This window comes from Calypte anna, chromosome 1 (assembly GCF_003957555.1).
Source record: "Calypte anna isolate BGI_N300 chromosome 1, bCalAnn1_v1.p, whole genome shotgun sequence".
Classification (NCBI taxonomy): Eukaryota; Metazoa; Chordata; class Aves; order Apodiformes; family Trochilidae; genus Calypte; species Calypte anna.
Window position 1 is genome coordinate 153,469,465 of NC_044244.1, and position 25,101 is coordinate 153,494,565.

Consider the following 25,101-nt stretch of genomic DNA (forward strand, 5'->3'; position numbering starts at 1 on the left):
ATTAGTCCTGAACATGATGAGGTTTTGTTTGCCTTTTTTGTTTGTTCATTTTGGTTTTTTGGGTTTTTTTTGTTTTGTTTTGTTTTGTTGTTGTTGTTGTTGTTTGTTTAAATTGCGATCATTGCTTTTGTTTAATCACAGTATTAAAAGATGTTTTCTCCATCAACACCACTCCGTCCCCTTTTTGATATAATCAGATTAATATAAGCAGTATCATCTCAGAGGAATCCCAAACTAAACCACCATTAAGGCCTGCTATAGAAAAGACTGCCTATATCTCTCTTCATGTATTGGGATGACTGCAATTGAGTTACCCAGAAATTAGAACCAATTAACTCATCTGATCTTACAAAGTTTGTCTGTGGGTTTTTTTAGGAAGTTGATAAATTCTTTTCGACAGCTTAACACATGAACAATAACAAATTAGAACATGTTTTCTAGCTTCAACCCATAAATATTTATTTTTTTAAAGAAAAGACACATTTTACCACTTTTATTTTATTATGAAATTGAACCCCAGTTTAAGTCATTCGTTCTCAATTTTCTGTGGAGGAACACAATTACTCAAAAATCTGTCCCATATTAACTATAAAATTTGTTTTTTATAGCATTGAATTTGAGTCTGTAAGACTCCATCGCTTTTTCTGGAAGTTGACAATTGGAACTAAGTGACAGTGTTAAAAAACGCAAAGAAAAATAAACTATATTGATGGAAATAGATACATGGAATACTAATCTTTAAACCATGAAACAAATAGTATAATACATTGATATTTCATAATAGCTAGCCCTATAAATGATGTTAAAGCATTCAGAATGTGTGAATTTAAAATCTATCCAAGGCATATTTTACTTTCATTCATACTCTGTCCCTTTTAGTAAGAGTTAGGAGAGTCTGTCAGATTTTATACTGATAAAAGACACCTTAGAGCAGTGTATTTGGTTCTGATTCTCATCTGCACAATTTCCTTTTGTAGTTTCAGGGAAATCACATTAATCTGCCTCTATTGCCTGTTTCAATCCTTTGACTACCTTTGTGTCTACTGAAGAGAAAAATGAAATCCCAAGGAGCTGGTTGGCAGAAGACAAAACACACTATTTAACATTAAAATCACATAAATTCTAGAATCCAGCTCCAGGATTATGTTCTCCAGTTTCCCTCATATTACTCATATTGATAAATAGAAGTTTAAGAATTTACATTTGGTATTATGATTTCTCATATCTTTTGTGGGAAATACAAAGGTACATCCATTTGCAAGATATCATCTTAGAAATTCAGACACAAGATTAATATACCAAATAACAGGGTTCAGCTAACAGAAAATGTACATAATGTTAAATTCAGCATACACAGGACTGTGTTTTCTAACAAACTATTAGAATATTTCCTGGCACAGACTATACTACTTCCAATTAACACTTGCCCTAGTAATTTCTGGACATGGTTTTATTACAGTCTGAGGTAACGTTAAAAATTATTTTGTTTTGGATCTGTGAAACAAAGTCCAGCTGTAGAAGAGTCAGGTGCAAGCCGACTTTTATTTGACAATTGACACAGGCAAAATGATAGAGTCAGGCAGAAGAGGAAGAGAGGTATTTATCCTTTGCGTGAATTAAAATAAATATAGGTATTTAAAAGCAAAGTATTTTCTATGTAAGATATGGAGAGAACAGGAATTCCTGACATAATTGAATGACCAAAATAGATTCAGCTTTCTTTTCTCTGCTCATAGATTTTTCTTCTCAAGAACATGAACTTAATTCTGTGTACATGTCTGGATGTGATTTCAATGTCAACTTTCATCCTCTTCTTTTCCATTTTCAGGTTGACAAAGTTTTGATTCTCTTTTCTTTTCTTTAGAGTGTAGTCCACGGAGAACACAAAAATACCAGACTGTTATTATTATCAATGGCCAAAAACTTTAAACCTTTAGATCCTGTATCTAGCAAGTGTCTTCTTTATATCTATACACCTTCTATTCCTTTGTGGTTTTTATAAATACAAACAGTGACATTTTCTTTAATGTAGTCACCATACAATAACTTTGTGTCATATATGAAATATCTTTTGGTAAGATGGTTAAATACAGGTTTAAAAATCTAAACACATTTGAGTCCCTTATTTGATATCACCAAAGTAGTCAGCAGAAAGACTGGGTCTTCTGATGGAACTGCAGAATATGTTCTCTCTGTAGTAAGCAAAGCAAAATACTAGGTCTTTTTGCAGTTAAACAGAGAAGAGTTTCAAAGCTTCAAATATTTTTTTTCTCAAATACACCTGGCATATCATAGTTTCATATACCACTGAGTTCTTTCAAATTTCTCCTTCCACGGAGTATAGCTTTCACCGTTTTCTCCTTATTCTTCTCTGACATTTAGACCATCTTTTCCACAAAGAGCTGGAAAAATGCACTTATTTCACAGAATCACAGAATTATGAGAGTTGGAAGAGACGCCTAGAGATCATCTAGTCCAACGCTCCCACTAAAGTAGGACCACCTAGAGCACATTACATAGGACTGTATCCAGGTGGGTTTTGAATATCTCCAGAGAAGGGGACTCCACAATCTCCCTGGGAAGCCTGTTCCAGTGCCTTGTCACTCTCATAGTAAAGAAGTTTTTTCTTCTGTTTAAATAGAATTTTCTATGTTCCAGCTTGTGCCAGTTGTCCCTCATCCTGTCACTGGAAACTACTGAGGGGAGTCCAGCTTCATCTTCCTTGAATTTACCTTTTAGATACTTTGATGTTGGTAAGGTCTTCTCTCAGCCTTCACTTCTCCAGGCTAGAGTCCCAGCTCTCCCAGCCTTTCATCATAAGAGAGATGCTCCAGTCAGTCAGTTCTCTTTGTTGCCCTCCACTGGACTCACTCTAGTTGTTCCCTCTTGATCTAGAAAACCCAGAAATAGATGCAGTAATCCAGATGTGGTTTCATGAGGCCAGAGTAGAGGGGAACAATAACATCTCATGAACTACTGGTCACAGCCTTCTTTATGTAGCCTAGGATTCCCTTCCCTTCTTTGTAATAAGGGCACTCTGCTGGCTCATGGATAATTTGCTATCTATCAGTACCCCCAGCTCCTTCTCCTCAGCACTGTTTTCTAGTAGGTCCACCCCTAAACTATATTGGTGCTTAGAGTTCTTCTTCCCCAGGTGCAGGACCCTACACTAGCTCTTGTTGAACCTCATTCAGTTCTTCTCTTCTCAGCTTTCCAGCCTGTCCAGATCACACTGGATGGCAGCAGAACCCTCTGAAGTGCCAGCCACCCCTGTCAGCTATGTATCATTAGTGAACTTGCTGAGGATACAGTCTGTTCCCTAGTTCAGGTTATTGACATATATATTGAACAAAACCGGACCAAGTATTGACTCCCAGGCGACACCTTTGGTTACAGGCCTCCAACTCGACCCTCTGCCATTGATCACAACCCTCTGACTTCTGTCACACAGATCATTTCATTATCTTTTGATGCTAAAATGCTAATATCTCTTTGAATTTCACTTATCTAATATTATATCTTGCCATTGTTTGCAGTATCTCATGGACAAGCACACAGAACTTGTGCTTGGGAATTTTACACCTAACTGCAATACTACAATAAGGCAAAGAGGTATCAGTCAGTCATCTCTCAGAAATAATAACTATTTTTCTCAGTCATTCTAAAAAGTTGACTTTGGAATAGAGTCAGTTTACTGTTCAGTTATTAATAATATAATCAGTAATATAGTTATACTTGCTGTGGGCTATAAATCTCAGTAGCAATTATAAATTGTTGTACAGACTGTGCACATGCTTTTGTAAATGTCATACATGTAGTTGTCCATTCTTTGGGCTTTGTAATAGCATAGTAACAATGAAAAATATCCAAAGTGTTGTCAGCAAGAGCCTTGTTTTAGAGGGCTTAATATTGGAGAAAACAAAAAATACTATAGAGGGGTTAAAGACATAGCAATTATAAGACAAAGCAACAAAAGATTATGTTCAGTGTCATGTAGTTTATCATTGACATGATTAGACCTGCAAATAATTAGGATCCAACATGAAGCTGTACAACTTTTTAAGAAGTTTTGAAAAGCACTCTTACCTAAGTTGCTACTTACACAGCAGTAGCTGACAGCTATTCTCCTCCAATGGCCTTTTAAATATTAAGCTATTAACTCTTTATGTATAGAAAGCTGTTGTTACTTATGAAGTATTTCCAGTATAGGTAGAAAATATTAATCAAGCTCTTCTATTATTTTGGATCTACACTATTTCAGATTTTTTTATATAATAGAATTGTGATTCATTAATACATAATTTTAAAGTTTGTTGCACAATGTATAAATGAGTTCTGAAAATATTATTTCACTTTTTCTTTCAACTCTTTGCAAATATGCAAGGCCAATGTTACAAAACTGTCATCAGATAAGGGCATAATATATGTGAAAGCTAAGAATGTAATAACCATACAGAGAGGATAGTATTAATCACCAGTTAATATTTACCACGTATATATGGAAACGATCTGCTGATTATAAATACAAAAAAACATAGAGTCAGTGAAGATTTGGTGTGGGATTCAGTTGTCTAAACATATGCACCTAGTGTAATTTAAAACATTCTTTGGAATCCAGGAAGTCTGCTTAGGACTGGAAAATATGTCACAGGATATAAATAGTTCCATAAATTTCTGGACATAAGGCCTAATTTGGTTGCCTATATTTAGGTAGCAAGTGTCATTTAATAATTCCTGGTGGATCCCGTCTGCTGTTCATCTGTGGCTCAGAAAAGCCACAGGTCTCCCATTGATGTTTAAGATACGTACAAGTGTAGCGGTAAATTTAATAGAGGTCAAATAGATCTGTGTCTAGGTTGGCTGCTGAATGTCAAGAGAAATGCTTTAAGGAGTCTCAAAATGCACAAATCATCTAATTGATTGCAACCTCATTGGCCCTGTTTCTTTAGATATCTAAATCTAGATGTCTTGAATCTGAAAATAAATTACAGTCTAGAAATTGTGGGTGCCTCCAGTCAGCTTTAGAGGGTCTGGCCTGAAAACTAGTGGACGTGAATCACTCTGGTGCAACTGACCAGGTATTTAAGAGTGACTTCCAATGTTAGATTGAGTCAGCAGTGTGGATTTTGCCTAATGTTTCCCATTGATTACGCAGCAAGTCTACAAGATTAACTCAGATGTGTAAGTATAAATCATAGTTGACTAGATGAATCCAAATCATAACAACTTGTATGCCACTATTCATTCCATAATAACATGTAAAATTAAAATTTTTCTTCAGGTAACTGTTATGAAGCTTTTACTTATTTGTTCCAGTGTGCATTTTCCTATGAAATCTTTTAAGTTTAAGCAATCTTTTGAAAGGTCAGATGTTGACTACTTCAATCCATTTCAACATTTATTAAAAGTGATGTATAACATGGCTTCCTGATAAAATAAACACCATTATTCTTACAAGAACCGCTTGATGTATCAACCTCTGAACCAACAATTCTGAACACAAGTGACTTAACAAGGCCATACATATATGTATTCTTTCCTAAATTATATTTATCTGAGGGCATGCATCTTATACACACAAGTCATTACAAAGGAAACAAACAGACTTCTAACAACTAAGTGCACTCCTTAGAACAAATACATTCTACAGACACTACTTCTGTTCTATAATGAAAAATCAAAACAGGGATACAAAGAAAATAGAAGTTGTAGAGATATTTCTCTTACAGTGGAATAATCTGGAAATCTACATTCAGGACTAGAGGAAGCATTGTAAAAATAAAACAAATTTTAAATAATGCATTCTTTTTAAAACTGTTGATTGTTATTCTTTAAATGAAGAATGAAAGTTACAAAATGCCTCAGTAGACAGTTTCACATTTATAGATGCATTTTAAAGTTGTAATTTTTACCTCAAATAACTGCCTGAAATGACACAAAAAAAATTTCACTCACAGTCAATTACAGTTACAGTCAGCTCCAGCAGCCCCACTGCAGAACATGGCTGAGCTCTTAAGACAAGCTTGTGGCACCTCTGAGAAAATGAATTTAAGGGCAAACTGATGTACAGGCATGGGTAAGTGAGGAAAAAAAAATGGATATGGTAAAGAGCCCTGTCTAGCACAAAGGTTCCCCTGCAGCCTCTGAAGAAGACAACACCAGAGCAAATATCTGCACTGAGCCTGTGGAGGACTCCATGCTGCTGAAGTTGGATTTTTCCCAAAGGACTTGCAGTCCATGGAGAGGCCGTTCAGGAACAGATTTTCTGTGACAGGAATTTCAACCTCACATTGGAGCAGGGGAGAAGTTTGAGAAGATAAAATGTGTCAGATAAGATCTATAACTGACTGACAATAACTCCTGTTTCCCATTCCTCTGCACCACTTGGGGTAGAGTTGGTGGAAAGGTGTCAGAAATTAAAGAAATATGGGAGTTGATTGTCACAATTGTTAGGATATTCAGTGGGGAATCTAAGGAAGTTTATTTGACTTTTTCCTGATGAGTTAGCAATATTTGACATTCACTTTAATACACCACCACAATTACAAAGAGAAAGATAAGTTACTGTATGCATTACATTGCACAGTATTGTCCCTGGGGAAAAAAAAAAGCTGGAAAAGATGTTATATTCTTTTGTTCATCTGTTTCTGGGTATATAACTAGAGCTATAATCAACACCTAAATCACCTTACACATTTAAACTAAAGATACTGTGTTAGCAAAATGCTCCTCAGTTCAAGACAGGGAACTGTTTGAAATAATCCAGGACAGAGACACCATGATTATTAAGAAAGTGGAAAATCTCCCTTATGAGGAAAGGCTGAGGGAGCTGGGTCTCTTCAGCTTGGAGAGGAGGAGCCTGAGGGGCGACCTCATTAATGTTTATAAATATGTAAAGGGTGAGTGTAAGGAAGACTGAGCCATGCTCTTCTCATTGATGTCCAATGATAGGACAAGGGGCAGTGGTTGAAAACTAGAACATAGGAGGTTCCATGTAAACATAAGAAAAAGCTTTTTCACTGTGAGGGTAACAGAGCACTGAAACAGGCTGCCCGGTGATGTTGTGGAATCTCCCTCTCTGGAGACATTCAAAACCCTCCTGGATGTATTTCTGTGTGACCTACACTAGGTAATCCTGCTCTGGCAGGGGACTTGGACCTGGTCTTTCAATGTCCCTTCCAACCCCTAAAATTCTGTGGTTCTATGATTCTGTATAATACAAAAGTATTTCCATGCACCTAGACCTTTGAATTCTACAAAAATCTGACTGTAAATGAGAAATATTGAGTTTGGAGAAATTCCTTAATACTGGTTTTTTATAGAAATAGAATCACAAAATCATAAAATGGTTCAGGTTGGAAAGATCCTTTAAAGGTCATCTAGTCCAACCCCACTGCAGTGAGGGCTGGCTGGACACACTACTCCAGATGGTGTATCACCAGAGTGGAGCAGAGGGAGCGAGTCAGCTCCCTCAGCCGGCTGGCCACACTTTTTTTTATGAAGCCCAGCATACAGTCCATTTTCTGGGCTATAAGAACACATTGCCAGCTCATGTCCAGCTTTTTATACACCAGTATTTTGACATGCTTCTCTGCAGGGCTGTTCTCAATCAACTCATATCCCAGCCTGTATTAGAACTGGGAGTTGCACTTCTCCACATGTAGGACCTTGCACTTGGATAAGTGAATCTCAAACCACAGTTGAAGCAATTCCAAGCTGCAACTCCTCTTTCATGTTGTGAAATAATAGTAATGGCATTTAAAAGTCCATTCCCTATGTTGGTTCTTTAGAAAGAAATTACCTAATGACATTTTGGAGGTTTTATATGTCCCCATTTCTATAACCTGACTTCCACAGAATGAAAAGGGTATACACACCCTAAGTAGCTTGTAAGTGATATTAAAATGCTGTATATGGATAATTGTAAGAAATTCATAATGTCTTTGGGCTCCTTATTGTGTTTGAGTGCATTTGGCAAGTAAGTGAAGAAACAATAGTTGTTGTCCATAGTAACTTGTTTGTTGCCAACTAATTTCTAAACTTTGCAAGTGTGTTGTGATAGTGGGAAAAAAAGGTTGTTCAGTTCTAACTATCAATTTTTGACATCTGCTTTTGTATTGACCAAGACACATTTATTATTTCTTATTTTTAGAGTATGTAGATGTTTTAGCAGCTCTTGCTGTTTATATGCATGCAAATTAAGGGGAAAGGGAGAGGGGAGGAGGAGAGAGGAAAGGAAATTTTTTCAGATATTTTTTTTCCCCTAGAAGAATGATAATTAATGCATTTTGAGACAGGACAAAACATCCAAGAAAAAAAGAGAAAAAAAGTGAAAAAAATTATTCTGATCCTCAGTACTAATTGAAGTCAATATTGATATTATAGCAAAGATTTTCCATTTAAACAACAAAGTGTTTGTTTACAATTACCTCCCTACTCTTGTTTCCTAAAATTATAGAATAACTATAAAGATTTAAAGTGCTTGTTGAGAGACCAGCATGTAAAGAAAATGTATGATTCTTTTGTGATAAGAACTTAATCCTGTTACTGTGGCAAAATTTGTTTTCATATACAAGTATGGTTTTATTTTTTGCATTCATAACAGGAATACCACATTTACTTTATTTTGAAATCCTTCTCCTTTCAAATATACTGGAAGCCTGAACAGAAACATAGGAAGCGTATGAAGATAAAAATACCTCCCCCAGACACCAAAATGAGAGTGTGAATTATCAGTTTATCCCTGAAGTAAAACCTCCAGCATATAAAACCTGTCATATTGAATTGAGAAAGTGATCCATCTAGTGTAGTATCCAGTTGCTGACTTAAGTAGTAATAGATGCAATATGAATTTAAACATTAGCAACAGGAAAAAGCTTGTAATTTTTAACTCAATAACATGGATTTTTATTGTGATCACATTTAAAAAAAATTATTATAAACTTTGCTAAATGCTCAGAAGTCTAGATTTGTCACTTAACCACACTGGTTGCCAGCTGATGGGGTGCAGAAATGCTAACTCAATACATTCCAACAGAAAGGGGACCAATATGAAAGGGCCTGCACCTGACACAGGCTCCCCAGTCATCAAAGCAAAGTGTCTGGTGTACTGGTAAAGTATGATCATACCCCAAACCCAACAGCCCTGAGGGCACCTGGGATTGTTGACCTTTGGATCCAGAGGAGGAGCAGAAGCAATTTCAGCAATAAAACTAAGTGGTAGGTGCTTGGAAACATTGTTTGTGGAAGCCATATAAGTTTTTTCTGTATTACTACAAAGTCTTTTCTGTATTCATAATTTGCACTGTTAGTGCATTAACTGGATTAACTTGCAAGTCTTAGCTCCATATATAATGTGTGTTCATTTTGTCTGTAGCAAGATTTTGAATGCATCAATTGTTTCTTTTTTGTGAAGTTCAGATTTTAATCTCACAAAGTCCACCTCCTTCTCATAAAATGAATAGAAATTGTATTAAAATACTTTATCCTTCCTTCCTATGACTCTTAAGAAGCAGTCCCTACATATTTGCACTTACCTTATTCACTAACTTGACCTTCCCTTTTAATATTTTTTTATTTAATTTATTTATTTATGTGATTTGTGCTACTCAGAAAAGAATAACCTGTTTCATGCTAGACTACAGACATGCTAGTCAGTAACAGACTAGGAAAAGATCTCAGGGAACGTTTCCTCCCTTACCATTATGCACTTGAATGATAGCTATTGTATACCATAGAAGGATTTCTGTCACACACTTACTGCACCACTAGACCAAGAGAATGCTTCATTCACTTCACTCACTATTGGTTCCTTCAGGAGATTGGCAAAGGAATTACTGCAGTAAGGGTGCAGCTTATCATACTTCATATTTAGCACGTTAAATCAGCAGGAAGTACAGAGGACACAGACCATTGCCTTAGATTAATTCTATGTCTATTAAAAATAAATTCTATTACACTTAAATAGAACATAAACAGTCGGTCACATCTTCCATGTCCCCATTGGCTATCTGAGGTCTAATGTTTCTTCTTGGGCTGTGGTACTGTTCCAGGATGGAGTCAAGCTAGGACCACCTAACCTGTTAGTTTCTCCTCTGCACTCTTCTACCACAGCAATCATTCCCTGTAAACTCTTTGTAATCTGCTAGGGCCTATGCAGAATTTATGACATCTTTCTAGTCACAGATCTCACTGTGTCTACCACAGATGATCTGTGACAGATCATCCCCAAGTTAATGCCTTCAATTTTATGCAATCTACTGTGAGAGAAAACATGGACTGGCTGTAGGAGGTCAGCTATTACTGACAACTTGTCACAGGAGTTTTGAGAACACCATCCCACATACCTATATGTAACCAGGCTTACCAAGACATATAAATTCAAATTCTCATGTGGGCTTTTTATTGATAGTTTTCAGGTGTGGTAAATTTGGCTTCATTTTTTCACTGCCTGATGTATACAAAACTCGCTCAGCTGGAAAGTTACACTCGATTATCCTGAACTCTTCATAAAAACACAGTACCTGTTCTCCTGGAGTTTCTGGTATGATGAATGTACTCCTATGGGCCTCTGAAACTGCTATAGAAAATTCTCTTAAAGCACAGCCTTTACCATTTATCTTTGTTTGGAAATCTTCCCTTTGCTTACAGTCAATGTTGCAGACCATATTATTTAGTCCACCTGCTGTTTTCATTTGGGGGACAAATAAATTATTCTTTTTCCCAGAATCCAGGGAATCATCAGAAAAGGTTACCTTGTTACATTTTTGTTTCTATCTTGTGTACATGGGGAGAAACAGAATTCAATATACGTAAGTAGGAAGATGGAACAGATTTTTGGAAGAATCTGATCAATTATTCCTCTTATGCAAAATGTTCATATGAGTACAGTTTGCAGAAGTGCACAGACAGTACAAAACGGAGATTTCACAGTACATGCTTATGTCAGCCTATATCCATCATATTAGCTCTGCTTACTGATTGCTAGTGGTTTCGTATCTCTTTCCATGCAGTTTTCAAAGGCACATCTGGAGATCCCATTTTCTAATCCCCCTGTGCAATATAGGGTTCAGCTCCAGCAGGCTGAGGAGTATCTTGATCAAATCAGGTTTTGAATATCTCACAGGATGGAGAATACTCTCTGGGCAACCTGTGCCAGTGTTCAACCATCACTTTAAAAAAAAAAATTATGATATTTAGCTAGAATTTTGTGTACTGCAATTTGTGCCCATAGCTCCTTGTTCTTTCAATGGCACCACTGAGAAGAGTCTGGCTTTCGATAGGTAACAGGTATCTTTCAAATTCAGTTAGGACAAACATCTGTTCCTTTATTTGGATAGTCCAGTAAGTGTTTTCCCACTGAGAATAATAACTGAGTGATAATTTATGTGAAGCGTAAAAGAGGGAAATGATTTGTATTAAAAATATGAATTTGATTATATTTCCCACTCTAAACACCACCTTTTTCTTTTCTTGTCAGTGAGCCAAGAGGAGGGAAATAGCAAACAATGTTTCAGCTGTTTATATTTACTAAAACATCAGACATTTTTACAAGGCCATGGAAGACAAGACTTATCAGTGATCTATTTGACCATTACCTTTACTGTAAAAAGATTAACAAACAAGTAACAAACCTTGTGTGCATTATTGGGTGTATCTAGTCTCCCAGTGCTCCTTGTAGGGTTTAGAATACATCGCAAGTGGAAAGAAAGCATTTCCCTGTAGCCTAATTAGACAATGTTCTAGTGCCCTCCTCCACATTTCCTGCTGGTTAAGTTATGTGCAAAGCTTTTGTCATTATTTTAGATCTACTAAAAGGCATAGCCATCTGAGTGTTTGAAGATATAAGTAGATGATTACCATGCTTGACATTGCAGAGAGACCTTGGTACCCCCAGGTTTCTGAGTTTTTAATTCTGGTTGGTTTAATTATATAAATTGCTCTGTAAATTGTGCTGTAATTTCAGACCATATGAGAAAAAACATAATATGGGATGCAGGCCTGGGACTTTATTTTTACCTAATGTTGTTTAGAAATGTGGAGAATTTGAAAAGATGCTTATTCATGATACATTATTAACTTAGTTGTCTCCTGAATATACTATGTTTTTATCGTTTAAAGATGAAGCAGTATTTTACCTGAGATTATGTTACTGTCAATTATCTTAAATTTCTGATTTATAGACAGTGTTATCTTTCTAACAGTCCCTGCAGCTTTTAATAGTCCATGAACTTTTCCATCTTTCTTTGAAGCTTCTTAAACTGTTATCAGCTACAACATTTGATACACCTGAAAGTTTATTTTATACATATAGCTAAGTCTCTTGGAAAAATAATTTATAATCTTGTCAAGCTCGCATATATTCACTGTCTACATTAAAAAGAGGAGACATTTTCTTAGCTTTTACTCCAGCAACATTCAGCTGTCAGGAAGGAGCTAGATTCTGTCTCATGTGATTCTTGTTATCCCCTTACTTTACTTCAACTCCTTCAGTCCCTTGGGAGTACTCTGTTTTTCACACAGTACTAGATTTTGTCTCAGTTTTGTAGTTTTGGCAATGCCAATTTTCTGCTATATCTTTAAAACATCTAGGTTTTCTTATTGTTTACTCAGTCTTTCCTCCAGTCTCAAAATCCTCCATATGTTCCTGCTTCTTAGATTTTAGCTTCATTTCTTTCTGTTTCTTCCAGTTATGCATCAAATCTTACTGGAAATTAAAAGCATCAAACAAAAACAGAAACAGAAAAAGAATAATAAATATAAAGGAAAACGCATAAGCTGCAACACTAAGTAAAACATTTTAGTGGAAAAGATATGGTAAACAATACACACTATTATTTTGTAACATGAATTGTGCTTATTGCACATTTATACTATGTGTGATTTTGCTTTATAAATATGTATTACTTAAACTATGTATATTTGTAAATATAAATAATTATATGATATCAAAATATTTATTATTTAGAGACATAATAAAAATGAAGTATCAGCTGAGTGTTGTTAGTCATCCATCTCAGAAATAACACTGCAGAAGTTGAGGAGGCTTATTTATGAGTAATGAGAACAGTCAAAGTAATAGAGAAACTCCTAGAATAAGAAAAACTGAAGAAACTGTCAGTATTTATGTTCAAAAAAAACCAAACCACAAACAGAAGATATGACAGCCTTACAAAGTAATGAATGATTCAGAGAAAATAGATTGTGAACTTCTAACATAACCAAGGGAAAATTCCCCAAAACTGCAGAGTGAGAATTTTGAAGCAAATACAAAGTCCGTACTGAAGAGTTCATTTTGGATTTCTTTGTCACAGAAGTTTCAAAGAAGGAAATCTAAAATTTCAAGAAGAAGCATTATAATAGTCTAAGGTTTTATTTTATTGCAACTAGATAGAATATCATCTACGGCAGCAACATGTTTACGTGTTGAACTTGTATTTTGTATGTGCTTATTGCCATGCTTTATCTCTTATTACTGACATTGATCCTGAGTTATCACTGGTTGCTGGATAATTATGTATTGTTAATGAATACGTAAACAATATCAATTCTTCTTTTTTGCCATAAGGCTGTTTGGTTTCATGGTATTTTCTTGTGCTGCTCTTTATTACTGATCAGAGGCTCAACAACATTCATTGGGCACTTCAGACTTTACTACAATTGACAATTATATTTTGCATGCTTAGCAGGTGTGACTTCAGCATTACAAAAAAAGCATCTCTGTTACATAAAAATTTTTAGAAATATTTTACATCTGCTCTTGTAAAGCATGTCTACTAATTAATTAAGCAAAACTTCATAAGAGCTTGTAATTTTCAGTTTTCATAGTTAATAGTTAAAAAGAACATTTTAAATACATATGTATTATTAATATCTTTAGCACAACAAATGCTAGGAACTAACTTATGATCAAATGCAACTAAAATGGTGATTCTAATATTGACCTAAAATAAATATTTTATATTTTCTTTTTTAACTTGTTATTCTTTAGAAAGAATGTTTATGTATTTTTTTTCACAGATAAAGAGCATTGAAGTTCATTACAACAAAAGGGAAAAATAAATGAAAAGTAATTATAAATTAGTATATAATTAGCACATACTCATATGTATAACCCACTATTTGCTTAATACACTCTATTTTGAAAGAACCAATATTTGAAAATACATCCTTACAAAACCTTTACTTTCTTGCAAAATCAGAGATAATGGCAGAATGAGATCAAAAGCAGAGATTTGGTTAAGAGAAATAAAGGTGCAAAAAATAAAAGTTATGTCAGTGCATAAAATGCACTAACATTTCATTCATATACATATATAATGTGTAGATTTAAATTGTTGAATTATGAAGATGAGAAATTGTTAGGGTTCATGTTCATGAAATCTCACTATAAATATACTCTCCTGAAGAAGCATACCAGTTTAAGCTTCGAATGTGGAGTTACAAGCCTTGGAGAAGGTCATAAAAGTACTAAAGCAGAAACAGATCTTTAGCTGAATTACCCTGTGCTTCAAGATAGATATTTATTGACTGACACCAGTATTTTACCTTGGAGGGATTAATCTTACTTGCACAGTTGTTTTGCGGAAGCCCTTGCAGAAACTGAAATCTGCAAACCTGTATTTGTAGTCATCTCTTGACTGTGTTAAGATAGATCTTCCAGGGTGTGAGAGTCTGACCTCAATGATTTGCAATTGTCTCAAAAGAACAATTTTAAAGTGAATAGCCCTGGCTAGGATGGAGGACCTGAGCTGGCCAGAGCTGAACAGGGGGTGACACCCAGAAAGAGATAAGAACTAAGAACTGACTGCTGGGTGGAGACTGCTCCTCTTTTCTGAGGGCCTGCAATGCTGGGACGTCCCTCCAGGCACAATTGCCCTGGCCAGGGTGGAGGAAGCCACCTTGATTGTACTGATGATGATGTACCTGGCTGAGGGGGCTGGAACGGAGTGAGGGTGACACCTGGAAGGAGATAAGAACTGATGAGTGGGGGGGGGACTGCACCCTTCTGCAGCAGCTCCCCCCTCCAGGCAGCCTGGCTGCAATGGCTCTGATGCCAATGCCCCTGGCTGTTGTGGCAGATGACTGACAGCTGCCCCTTTGGAACAAAAGGAACTCAGGGGTATATATGGCTGTCCATGCTGGGGCTGTTTGGTCGTCTCTTGACCCACTGCCATCTCGCATTGGGCCCTGTCCAAGATCAGCGCCATCTTGAAGAAACTGGCTGGGCAGCTGCGCCCCTGGTGGTGACTCTGACTCTCTCTCTCTCTCTTTCTAGTTCTTTCTTCCCACTTTCTTACCCTTTTCTCTCCCATTTCTCTTGCCTCTCTCTCTCACTTTTATATGTTCTTTTCCTCTCTTCCTCTTTTGCCTGACTCTATAATTTTGCTTGTGTCAATTGTCAAATAAAGTCTGCTTGCACTCAACCCCTCTATGGTTGGACTGTGTTTTGCAGATCCAAAACAACGATAAATTTTAACGTTACCTCAGACCGTAACACAGGGATTTCTCCACTTAGGAAAATAAGAAGTTTTATAGCCTTAGAGGGATGCAACCATCTGCAGAGACAACAGTTCTTCTACCCTGCAGCAATTTACTCACGAATCTCATACACAGAGTAACTAAAATCATCTGTCATGGTTTATCTCTCTTAGTTTAGCCCCATGCAGCTGCTTGCTCTCTGCCTATGAAAACTCTTGAGTTCAAATATAGGCATTTTAATAGGTAAAGGAAGAGCTCTGCTCTGAAGCTCAGCAAAATAAGGAATTAAATCAGTAGTTCCTATCATAAGGCAGGTTGTTTTGCTTCACAGAAAAACAGGACTCCACCACGTGGTTTCTTGGGATGAGAAATGCCCTCAGTCAAAATGCCTTCTCTTCCTTCCTCTTCTGTGGCTTTTGTAGCTGGACACAACATCCTATGGTATGGAATATCATTTTTAGTCAGTTGGGGTCAGCTGATACAGCTGTGTCCCCTCACAGTTTTTCAAAACCCCAAGCCTACTAACTGATGTGACAGTGTGAGAAGCAGAAAAGGCCCTGACACTGCTACCGTTCAGCAATAGCTGAGGCATGGCTGTATTACCTGTTTTGGTCACAAATCCAAAACATAGCACTCTACAAGCTGCTCTGAAAAAGTTAAACTCTACCCCAGTCAAAGCTAATGTAATCATACAGAAAAATTTTCTCCATCTTTCCTATGCAGGAAACACTCTCATCATCTTTGGCTCATGTGATAGGAATTCCTGTTTCAAAACTGTAACATTAGTGACACATAAAATGAAAAGACTTTATCAGACTTACATCCTCTAGGTAATAAATGCTTAAATTAGTGAAGCCATCAAAATGTACAATATCATGGAAATGTCACAGGCAGGACATTGTATTTGGCCTTGCTGAACTTCATGAGGTTCTCATGAGCACAGTCCTAAAGCCTTTCAATGTCCCTCTGTATGACATCCCTCCCCTCCAGCAAATCATCTGTAAACTTGCTGAGACTGCACTCAATTTCACCCTCTATTTAATTAGTAAAGATATTGATCAGTACTGGTCCCAGTACAAAACCTTGAAGGATAAAAGTAATTTCTGGTTTCCACTTGAACATTGAACTAACTGTAACTCTCTGGATGTGAACATCCTGCCAATTCCTTTTCCATCAAATAGCTCATGCATCAAACCCATATGAAGTGGTTGAAGTATAATTATTTTGATATTATTACACAATAGTTTTTCAGTTTATGAAATCGAAATATTTTTAGATATAATCATCAGATCTACAGAGAATGTTCTTGTTGGCAACTATTTCTTCTAATTGCTATGTAGCACTATATTTTAATTATTCTATATAATAATTATTCTATATATACTCTCTATATATTGCATATATAGAATATTAAGACTTATCAGATCTTAGAGTGTACATATTGGAAAATATTGCTACAATTAAATTATGTAATAATACATAGCTATATAATAATATATAAATATAAATATATATGTAAATATATATATATAAATATATAATTTCTGTAGAATTAATAGAATTATGGAATCATCAAGGTTGGAAAGAACCTTCAAAATCATGTCCAACCATCAGTCCTACAGCACTATAACCACTATATCACCTCCCAAAGTTCCACTTCTCCATATTTTTTGAACACTTCCAGGGATAGCAACTCCACCCCTTCCCTGGGCAACTGGTTCTAATGCTTCACCACTATTTCAGTGAAGAATTTTTTCCTGATACTCAATCTGAACCTCCCACAGCACAACTTGAACCCATGTCCTACTGCCACTAGGGAGAAGAGGTCGATATCCCTCCTACTACAACCTCCTTTCAGGTAGCCATAGTCCCTTCAGACTTCTTCTCCAGGATGAACAGCTCCAAATCCCTCAACCTTTCTCCAGAAGACCTGTTCTCCAGACCCCTAATCATCCTAGTTGTCCTTTTCTACACCCTCTCCAGCACCTCGACATTCTTCCTATACTGTGGCACCCAAAACTACACACAGTACTTGAGCTTCAGCCTCACCAAGGCTTCATACAAGGGTAAGATCACCTCCCTGTCCCTGCCTGTCACAGTGTTCCTGATACAGTCCAGATTGCAGTGCATTGAGTACCTGACAATTACATAATAGAAGAGTTAAACTAGAAAAAATTATTTAAAAAATATTTTTCATCTTCTGGAGTGCTTCTTAAGACCCTACTCATGGCTGTTTGGAAATAGAGAACAAATATGGGTGGAACTTTAGTCTGACCCACCCACTATGATTTCTGGTAGGCTTTAATAATGACAGTTTCATAACTCCTTTTAAATAAAATCCTTGAGACTAGAGTTAAAAGAATGTAAGAACAGCACATTTTTTTAATCTTTCATTCTCCCTGTTTTCCTCTTCCAACTCACTCTGTTTCTCAACTTCTCTACCTTTCTACCTTTGTGGCTGGAAGACAGTCATTTAAGTGTCTTGTATTCATCTGGAATATGCACAGTTAAGTCGTGCTTTTTTCCTAACAGTATGTTAAAAGTATTCTTTCCATTGATTCTTTTAAGTTGCCTAAAATACATCTTCTAGTTTAGCATTACATATCTGTGTTATATCACAGGTGAATGCTCAAAGCACTACATTTTATATCCAAGTGTCTTCTTAGGCTTAATGGCAGTGTAACCTGAAACATCTACAAGAAACAGATATGATGTTGGAACCCACAGGAAAAAATTTAATTTCTTAAATATAGGTGTCTAAGTATTATTTTGAAATGCCAAAGGGACCACAGGGGATTGGCAGTTAGCACAGGATTTTTGTACATCTCTGCCTTTCTCGTGTGGTAGCAGAAGTAGCATACTCAGGGGTCCCAAATGCCCATGTGCTCTATGACTTTTTTTCCTAACACAACAACAAAGCAACTATTACTTTTGCTATTCAGTACATCTTAGTGCAAGTTATATGACCGTTATATTATTAAAATTGTCATCTGAGGAGAAGAAATGAACCTTACTTCCTTTAGAAGCCCTCATTCTCCTTGAGGGCATGTTTAGATTGACCTCTCAGAATGAAACCCTATGCGTGTCCTAGCAACATGTGCTTCAAAGTGTATTAGAAAACTTGGCCTGTGTCAGATGTCACATTTTCTAACTGTCCTCAGAATGCAGGTTTCTTCCCTTCCAGAGGAAAGAAGTGATTCACATCTTTGTCTCTTATGTAACATGAAGTCAATATGAACCTGTGCCACAGACCTGTATTAGAATTTCTGGACTCAGTAATACAGATATTAGGCTGCTATGTGAACGTTTTATTTGACATAAGTAGCCAAAAAAAAAAAAAAAAAAAAAAAAAGTATAAGACCTATTTTTTTTTTATTAAACGGTTTTGTAGAAATGTTCCTAGTAGAAATTTTTTAATACATATGATATGATTGATGCTTTAATTAAAACAGAATTCAGAAAACCTTTGCAATTGTGAATATATTTGTCCAAATTGTTTGAGATGCAGTTTCTGTAGAGGATAAAATGAGTAATATTTTAATATTCTTAAAGTATGTGGTGCTTTTTAAAAACTAAAACACTATCTTTGTATAAAACCTGTCAAATTGTTTGGGATTACTAAGTATTATGGTGAGTAGTGAAGATGAGAAAGTTCTTTGATCTTAATTTAAAGTCTTTATATCTTTATTTTTCATACGGAAACAGAAATCATATCAAGCATTTGTCAGCTTAGGTAAAACATTATGTCAGCCTTGACAAAATGTCAATTTATTGAAGAAGAAAGAAAATCTATTTCAGGAAAAAATGTGATATGCTTTTAACAAATCTGTATGTAGTATTAAAATCAAAGTCCATACAAGAAAGAGATAAGAAAGCCCTATGAAGTTTGTAGTGTGTGGTAGACTTATGAATGTTTTCTTACATTTTTAGAATTATGAATATTTCTACCACTATTCAAAGAGACTTGTGAATATCTCTATTTGGAAACCTGCATATAGTTTCTTAAAATAGGTGAATATACCACTTCTTTCTTACTACTCCCCATTTTTTTAACTATATCTTCACAGTGGTTTGAGATTACAATTCTAATTAAAACAAAAGATTGGACAATCCTCAGCTGCATTTAATTTGTACAACTCTATTTAATTTTATGAAGCTATGCTGATTTATGGTAACTGAGGATCTGTTTTCATACTTGCAATTCTATGTTTAATGTTCACTTTACGTAACAAAACCCAGACTTTTCTAAAGATAAAATGATGGGTTATGGTTTCACTGTTATTGATCTAAAACTAGTATAATGTAAATTACTTCAGTCTTTATGTAACTGCTCACCATCTACCCATAGAGGCAGTGAACAGAATAACAGGACTCACACATGGAATCATCCTCAGGGAATAGCTATTAGTGTAAGGACACTATAATGATTCTTCTGTTTAAATAAAAACTACTGACACAATTCCACATTCTAGATCATGGGTTTTTTCAGCTCTCAGCAAGCCAGCTGAATGGAGTTCAGAGCTCCTTCAGAAAACCTAAAGGTAAGAAAAAATCAGCAACATCTCAATGAACAAGAGAGCCCTATGGCTAAAGTGTATAAAAATTCTATCACATATCTTTGCATTTTCCAAATCCAAGTTAAACATGGAAATAAGCTAAATGTGAATTTATAGATCATCGGGGTCTGGGAAAATTTTCTGAACATCTGGACCTTCAGGTTTAGCTCATGATAGAAAAACTATGGACTGTTCTTTTAGCTGGTAATGACAGAAAAAAAAGCCAAGCAGAGAACCAATATAAATGCACTGCTGGAGTCCAGTTCAGTGTCATGTGTTATTTTCTTAAGTATGAGAGTTGGACGATGTGGAAATAAAAGCTTCCTACAGAATAGTCCATATGGTGAATTTATAGTGCATGATCAGGACAAAACATGAATTACTGTGAGTAGTCTGATAATATACATTTCAGTAATTTTAATTAGTAATAAATATATTTCCTGTAGACTGAGGAAATATTTCGGATGCACTTACTATTGAGTTCCTTCAGAAACTAGGCAAAGAAATCCTACAGTAACAATGACTAGTTATTCTGACTTCCCATAACACATACACATAGCAGTATAGCAATAGGACCAGTAATCTGTGGGATGTTTTTATAAACAACAAGGACATGTCAGTATAAGTCCATGTTTATTAGAAGGCTAAAAAACTGTTGCTCACATCTTCCACTTACTGCTCAGTGAAGAGTATACAAGTCTAAGCCATGAGACACCAATTTCTCTGGAACAATGCTAGCTATGAGAAGTGGGTCAAAGGCTTTACTAGGCTCCAGGTAAACAATATCCACAGCCTTTCCCTCATCCACCAGGTAAGTCACCTTGTCATAAAAGGAAATAAGGTTCACCAAGCAGGACCTGCCTGTCATGAACCCATGTGGACTGGCCCTGATCTTGTTGTCCAGCACATGCTGCACAAAGGCATTCAAGATGATCTGCTCCATGAACTTCTACAACACCAAGGTCAGACTGACAGGCCTGTAGTTCCTCAGCTCTTCCTAACAACCCTTCTTGTAGATGAGGGTCACATTTGCTAACCTCCAGTCAACTGGAACCTCCTCAGTCATCCAGGACTGGTGATAGGTGGTTGAAAGTGGCTTTGTGAGCACTTCTGCCAAGTCTTTCAGTACCCTTGAGTGTACCCCATCTGGTCCCATAGACTTATGTGTGTTTAAGAGGAGTAGTAGATCGTTACCCTTTTTTCCTTTTTTCATGGGGGTTTCCTTCTGCTTTCCAATTCCTGTCTTCCAGCTCAAGGAGCTAGGTACCTAGCAGTCAAATGACCTTATTATTAAAGACTGAGACAAAGAAAGTAATAAACACCTCAGCCTTTTCCTTTTTCCTGATCGTTTGTCACAGTGTTTCCCCCAGCATTCAATAAATAGATTCTCCTTAGTCGTCCTTTTGTTTCTAATATATTCCTAGGAGCACTCCTTGTTGTCTTGAACAGCTGAAACCAGATTAATTTCTAGTTGGCCTTTGGCCCTTCTAATTTTCTCCCTGAATAGCCTCATGATATAATTAAGAAATGGCGCATCATGACATAATGAAGAATTGCAAAAAAAAAGGCTGTGTTTTTAAGACTCTCCAAACACATAGTGTAGCAATCCTTCCATTTCAATTTGTAAATAATATAAATGTCTTGTATAAACTTTTGTTTGCTTTCAATATGTGCAGTAGTACTGAGATGTTGAATACCACTAGATCAAATCTGCTTTAATTCTTTCCTATATAATATGACACACTAGCATATTTTTAAAGAATCCACAACTGATTTAGATCATACTTGATAAGATGGGGTTTTCAATATGTAGATATGTACATATTAAATAAATGAATTAAATATGGACTTACATGCACATAATTACTAAAATGTCTTTAAATTTACTATTATTACTTCAGATATGCACTTATTGACCATATAGTTGGAAATTACAGAGAATTTATAAGATTGAATATTGTATGGGGGCATATGCTTTCTAAACAGAACCCACAAGGAAAGAACTTTAAAAATTACTAAGTGGATGTTGTTTTCTGATAGAAAAAAAGTGAAAAAAAATCCATCTAAAACAACACCATTTATCTTGGTACCCTCATGAACTTGTATTCTTGATTCATAAATGCTGACTCAACAAGGCTTTCAAGGTGAGCTTCATCCTCAGATTAAGACAGTAGAATTTAGGATGTCTGCAGTACATCTCTTAATATAATTTGGGGAACTCAGCACTGTGTTTTATTTGGCTTATCAACTGAACTCTTATTTAATCTTACTTTTACATGGTATTGGTTTCTAACTCAAAAATTTCAACTGATGTTTGCACTACAGTTTTAGCAAAGGCTATTAGAGAATAAATTGAATATATATATATCATTTTACTAGGTGAGAGACGAGAGGGAATTGCACCAAGTACAAACACACAAAAAATGCTACAAAATAAATAAACAAAAAACCAACAGTGAAGCCTTTGACCAAGAATACATTTTAATGATTGAGTTATCTATATACATGAGTTATGCAGTCATGATCCTACAGTTCGTGATCTCATCCAAGGATTCTGAGTCAGCATACTTTTTCAGACATAAATTTACACTACTCTGCTTACTCACAGCAACACCAGCTTATTTTTATTTTAAGAACCATGCTTCAGAATAACACATAGATTAAAATATGCTATGAGTTTTTAGCCATGTACTTTGGATTTGCATTTCAGGTCAGTTTTCACAGAAATACTACAACTTTTCAGATATGAATCATCTTGATACAGATCAACAGTATGCTGAAACCCCTTGTATCAGCTGAGAACTTCTACTTATTTGATACTCTTATTCACAAACATTTAGACCTTGGCATAGGTCTTAAGCTGTATTACTTAACATACATTAACATAAATTAGCATAAGAACATAAGTTAGATTAAGAAGTAATGTAATAAGGAAACACATGAAAAAGGAAATAATCATAGACAAGAACATTTAAGAGATGCTTAATATCCTACAGATGATATTTAGATGTATTTAAACACAGAATTATAAAATTGGATGGGTTAGCATTAGTTTGACATCAGACTATTAGAATGAAGGACACTTTCTTGTAATATTTTTTTTCAGATAGATTTAAGTAAACGAGTTTATAGTAATAATATGCCTGATATAGAACTCTGAAATTTGACAACTGGGTTCCAAATCAGAGGCTGATCAACCTTACGGGTTTCAAATATTTTTCTATTTATGATCCTACCGAGATTTTGTGGTTAATATGCATATTGAGTGCAAATCTACTTATAGTAATTTTCTTTCTGTTTTTAATTATTAATGGGCATGGATACCATAGTTATACAGATCACAAACTGATTCCCTTCAGAATTCTATTTGTATTGAAATAAGTTCTGATGCTATGTTTCAGAATTTTGTCTATCTTTCCACCTTCCTATAAACTAATTAATTCCTTTTGATTGTCCCAGCTTCATCTGTTCTGGCACTCAATTTGCAGTCTTCATATTTGTTGTTATTATTCTTTAGGATTTAACTGGGAATTATAGTCTCCAGTAGTGGATCTGTGTTGCTTATTTGTTTTTTATACTTCTACTCTCCTCTGCATAGCTGGTGGCTTGAACGTTTGATGAACGTGAATAGAAATATTGTGAGTACTGTGTGTGAGATGAGTTGTAGACAAGATGTCTCATCAAGAGTGAAACTGGATAAACTGTGGGGGAAAAAAAGAAAAAAAAAAAAAGAAAGAAAGAAAGAAAAAAAAAGATACAGAGCCTGAACTGGCATTACATTCATACTTAAAACCTTTTACAATTACCATCCAACTGCAGTCCTCTTCTGTACTGGAAAACCTAATTATTTATGTCAGTTCTCATTATTTTTTTCTCCAGATATCATTTAGATCAGAGCAGTTAACAGTAAAATTTCAATTTAGATTTTGTTGTCTTGGTAACTGGAGCAAAAGGCTTTTGAACACCTTTTAAGTTTAAAACTGCTCCAACTTTTTACATTTTTCTTCAGCACTCGAAGGAAGTAGTGAACAACACACAGTAAATTTTTCATGGCAATTTTACATGGGAAAAGCTAGAGGAAGAAGACCTGAGCATGACTCCTAGGATCAAGTAAGCTTGGTGATTTGTGAGTCTGGACAGTCAGTAGATATTATTTTGGTTGCGGTGTTGCATTTTGGGCCAATAATTGAGTCAGTCGAGACCTGCTAAGTTGTAACTTAGTGAACTAAGTGACCTTCTGGATGTGAAATGGTCTGGTTTGTTAGGTGATCCCAATGATCAAGCAGAGCTTCCTTTGGCCTGAGAGAGTAAAAATGTATCTGCTGAGCAATCAAGAGAGACAGTGTAGTAAATGATTGAATTGTGTTGGGAGTGGGAATCTCGAAGAGTTTAAAATTCACTTCTCCCTCCTCTCTTCACTTTTTCCATGGTTTGGACAGTTGTACCTGACTCCACCTGGGAAGGGGGCTTGGGCAAAGCTAAGAAAACTTGTGGGTTGAACTGGAAACAGATTTATTAGAATAATAATAATAATGAACTAAAATTAAACCCAATGCTAAAATAGAATACAAAGTTCCATATAACAGGGTACTTAGCTCCAGATAGTAGCTGCAGGATGTGGGCTTCTAGCAGGGAAGGCTGAGAGTGAGAATTTGGCAGTCTCAGCAAGCAAAGGGGTAGGCCTCAGGAGCAGAACAACCAACAAGATAAGTGGGGTTCTTGGGGAAGACAGCCATGATAAAAGCCCCCATCATCTCTGCAAAATTCCTGATTTATAGTGAGGGTGATTTTTATAGTATAGGGTGCTTCTGTTGGTCACCTTGGGTCCCTTGGCTTTGCCTGTCCTAACCCAATGAACCCACTACCTTGTTTTGCTGCAGAAACCTGCATACCAGAGCATCTTAGCTCTCTTGTCTCTCAAAACTACATTTTTTCTAAAAAGGAAAATTATTTTAAAAATCTACATCAGCAAAACTAGGACACTGAACTAATCAGAAAGACCATACCTCACTTTGTTGTAAACCTGGAAAGGCACTGTGGAGTGAGAGAAAAAGGAATCTTTGAG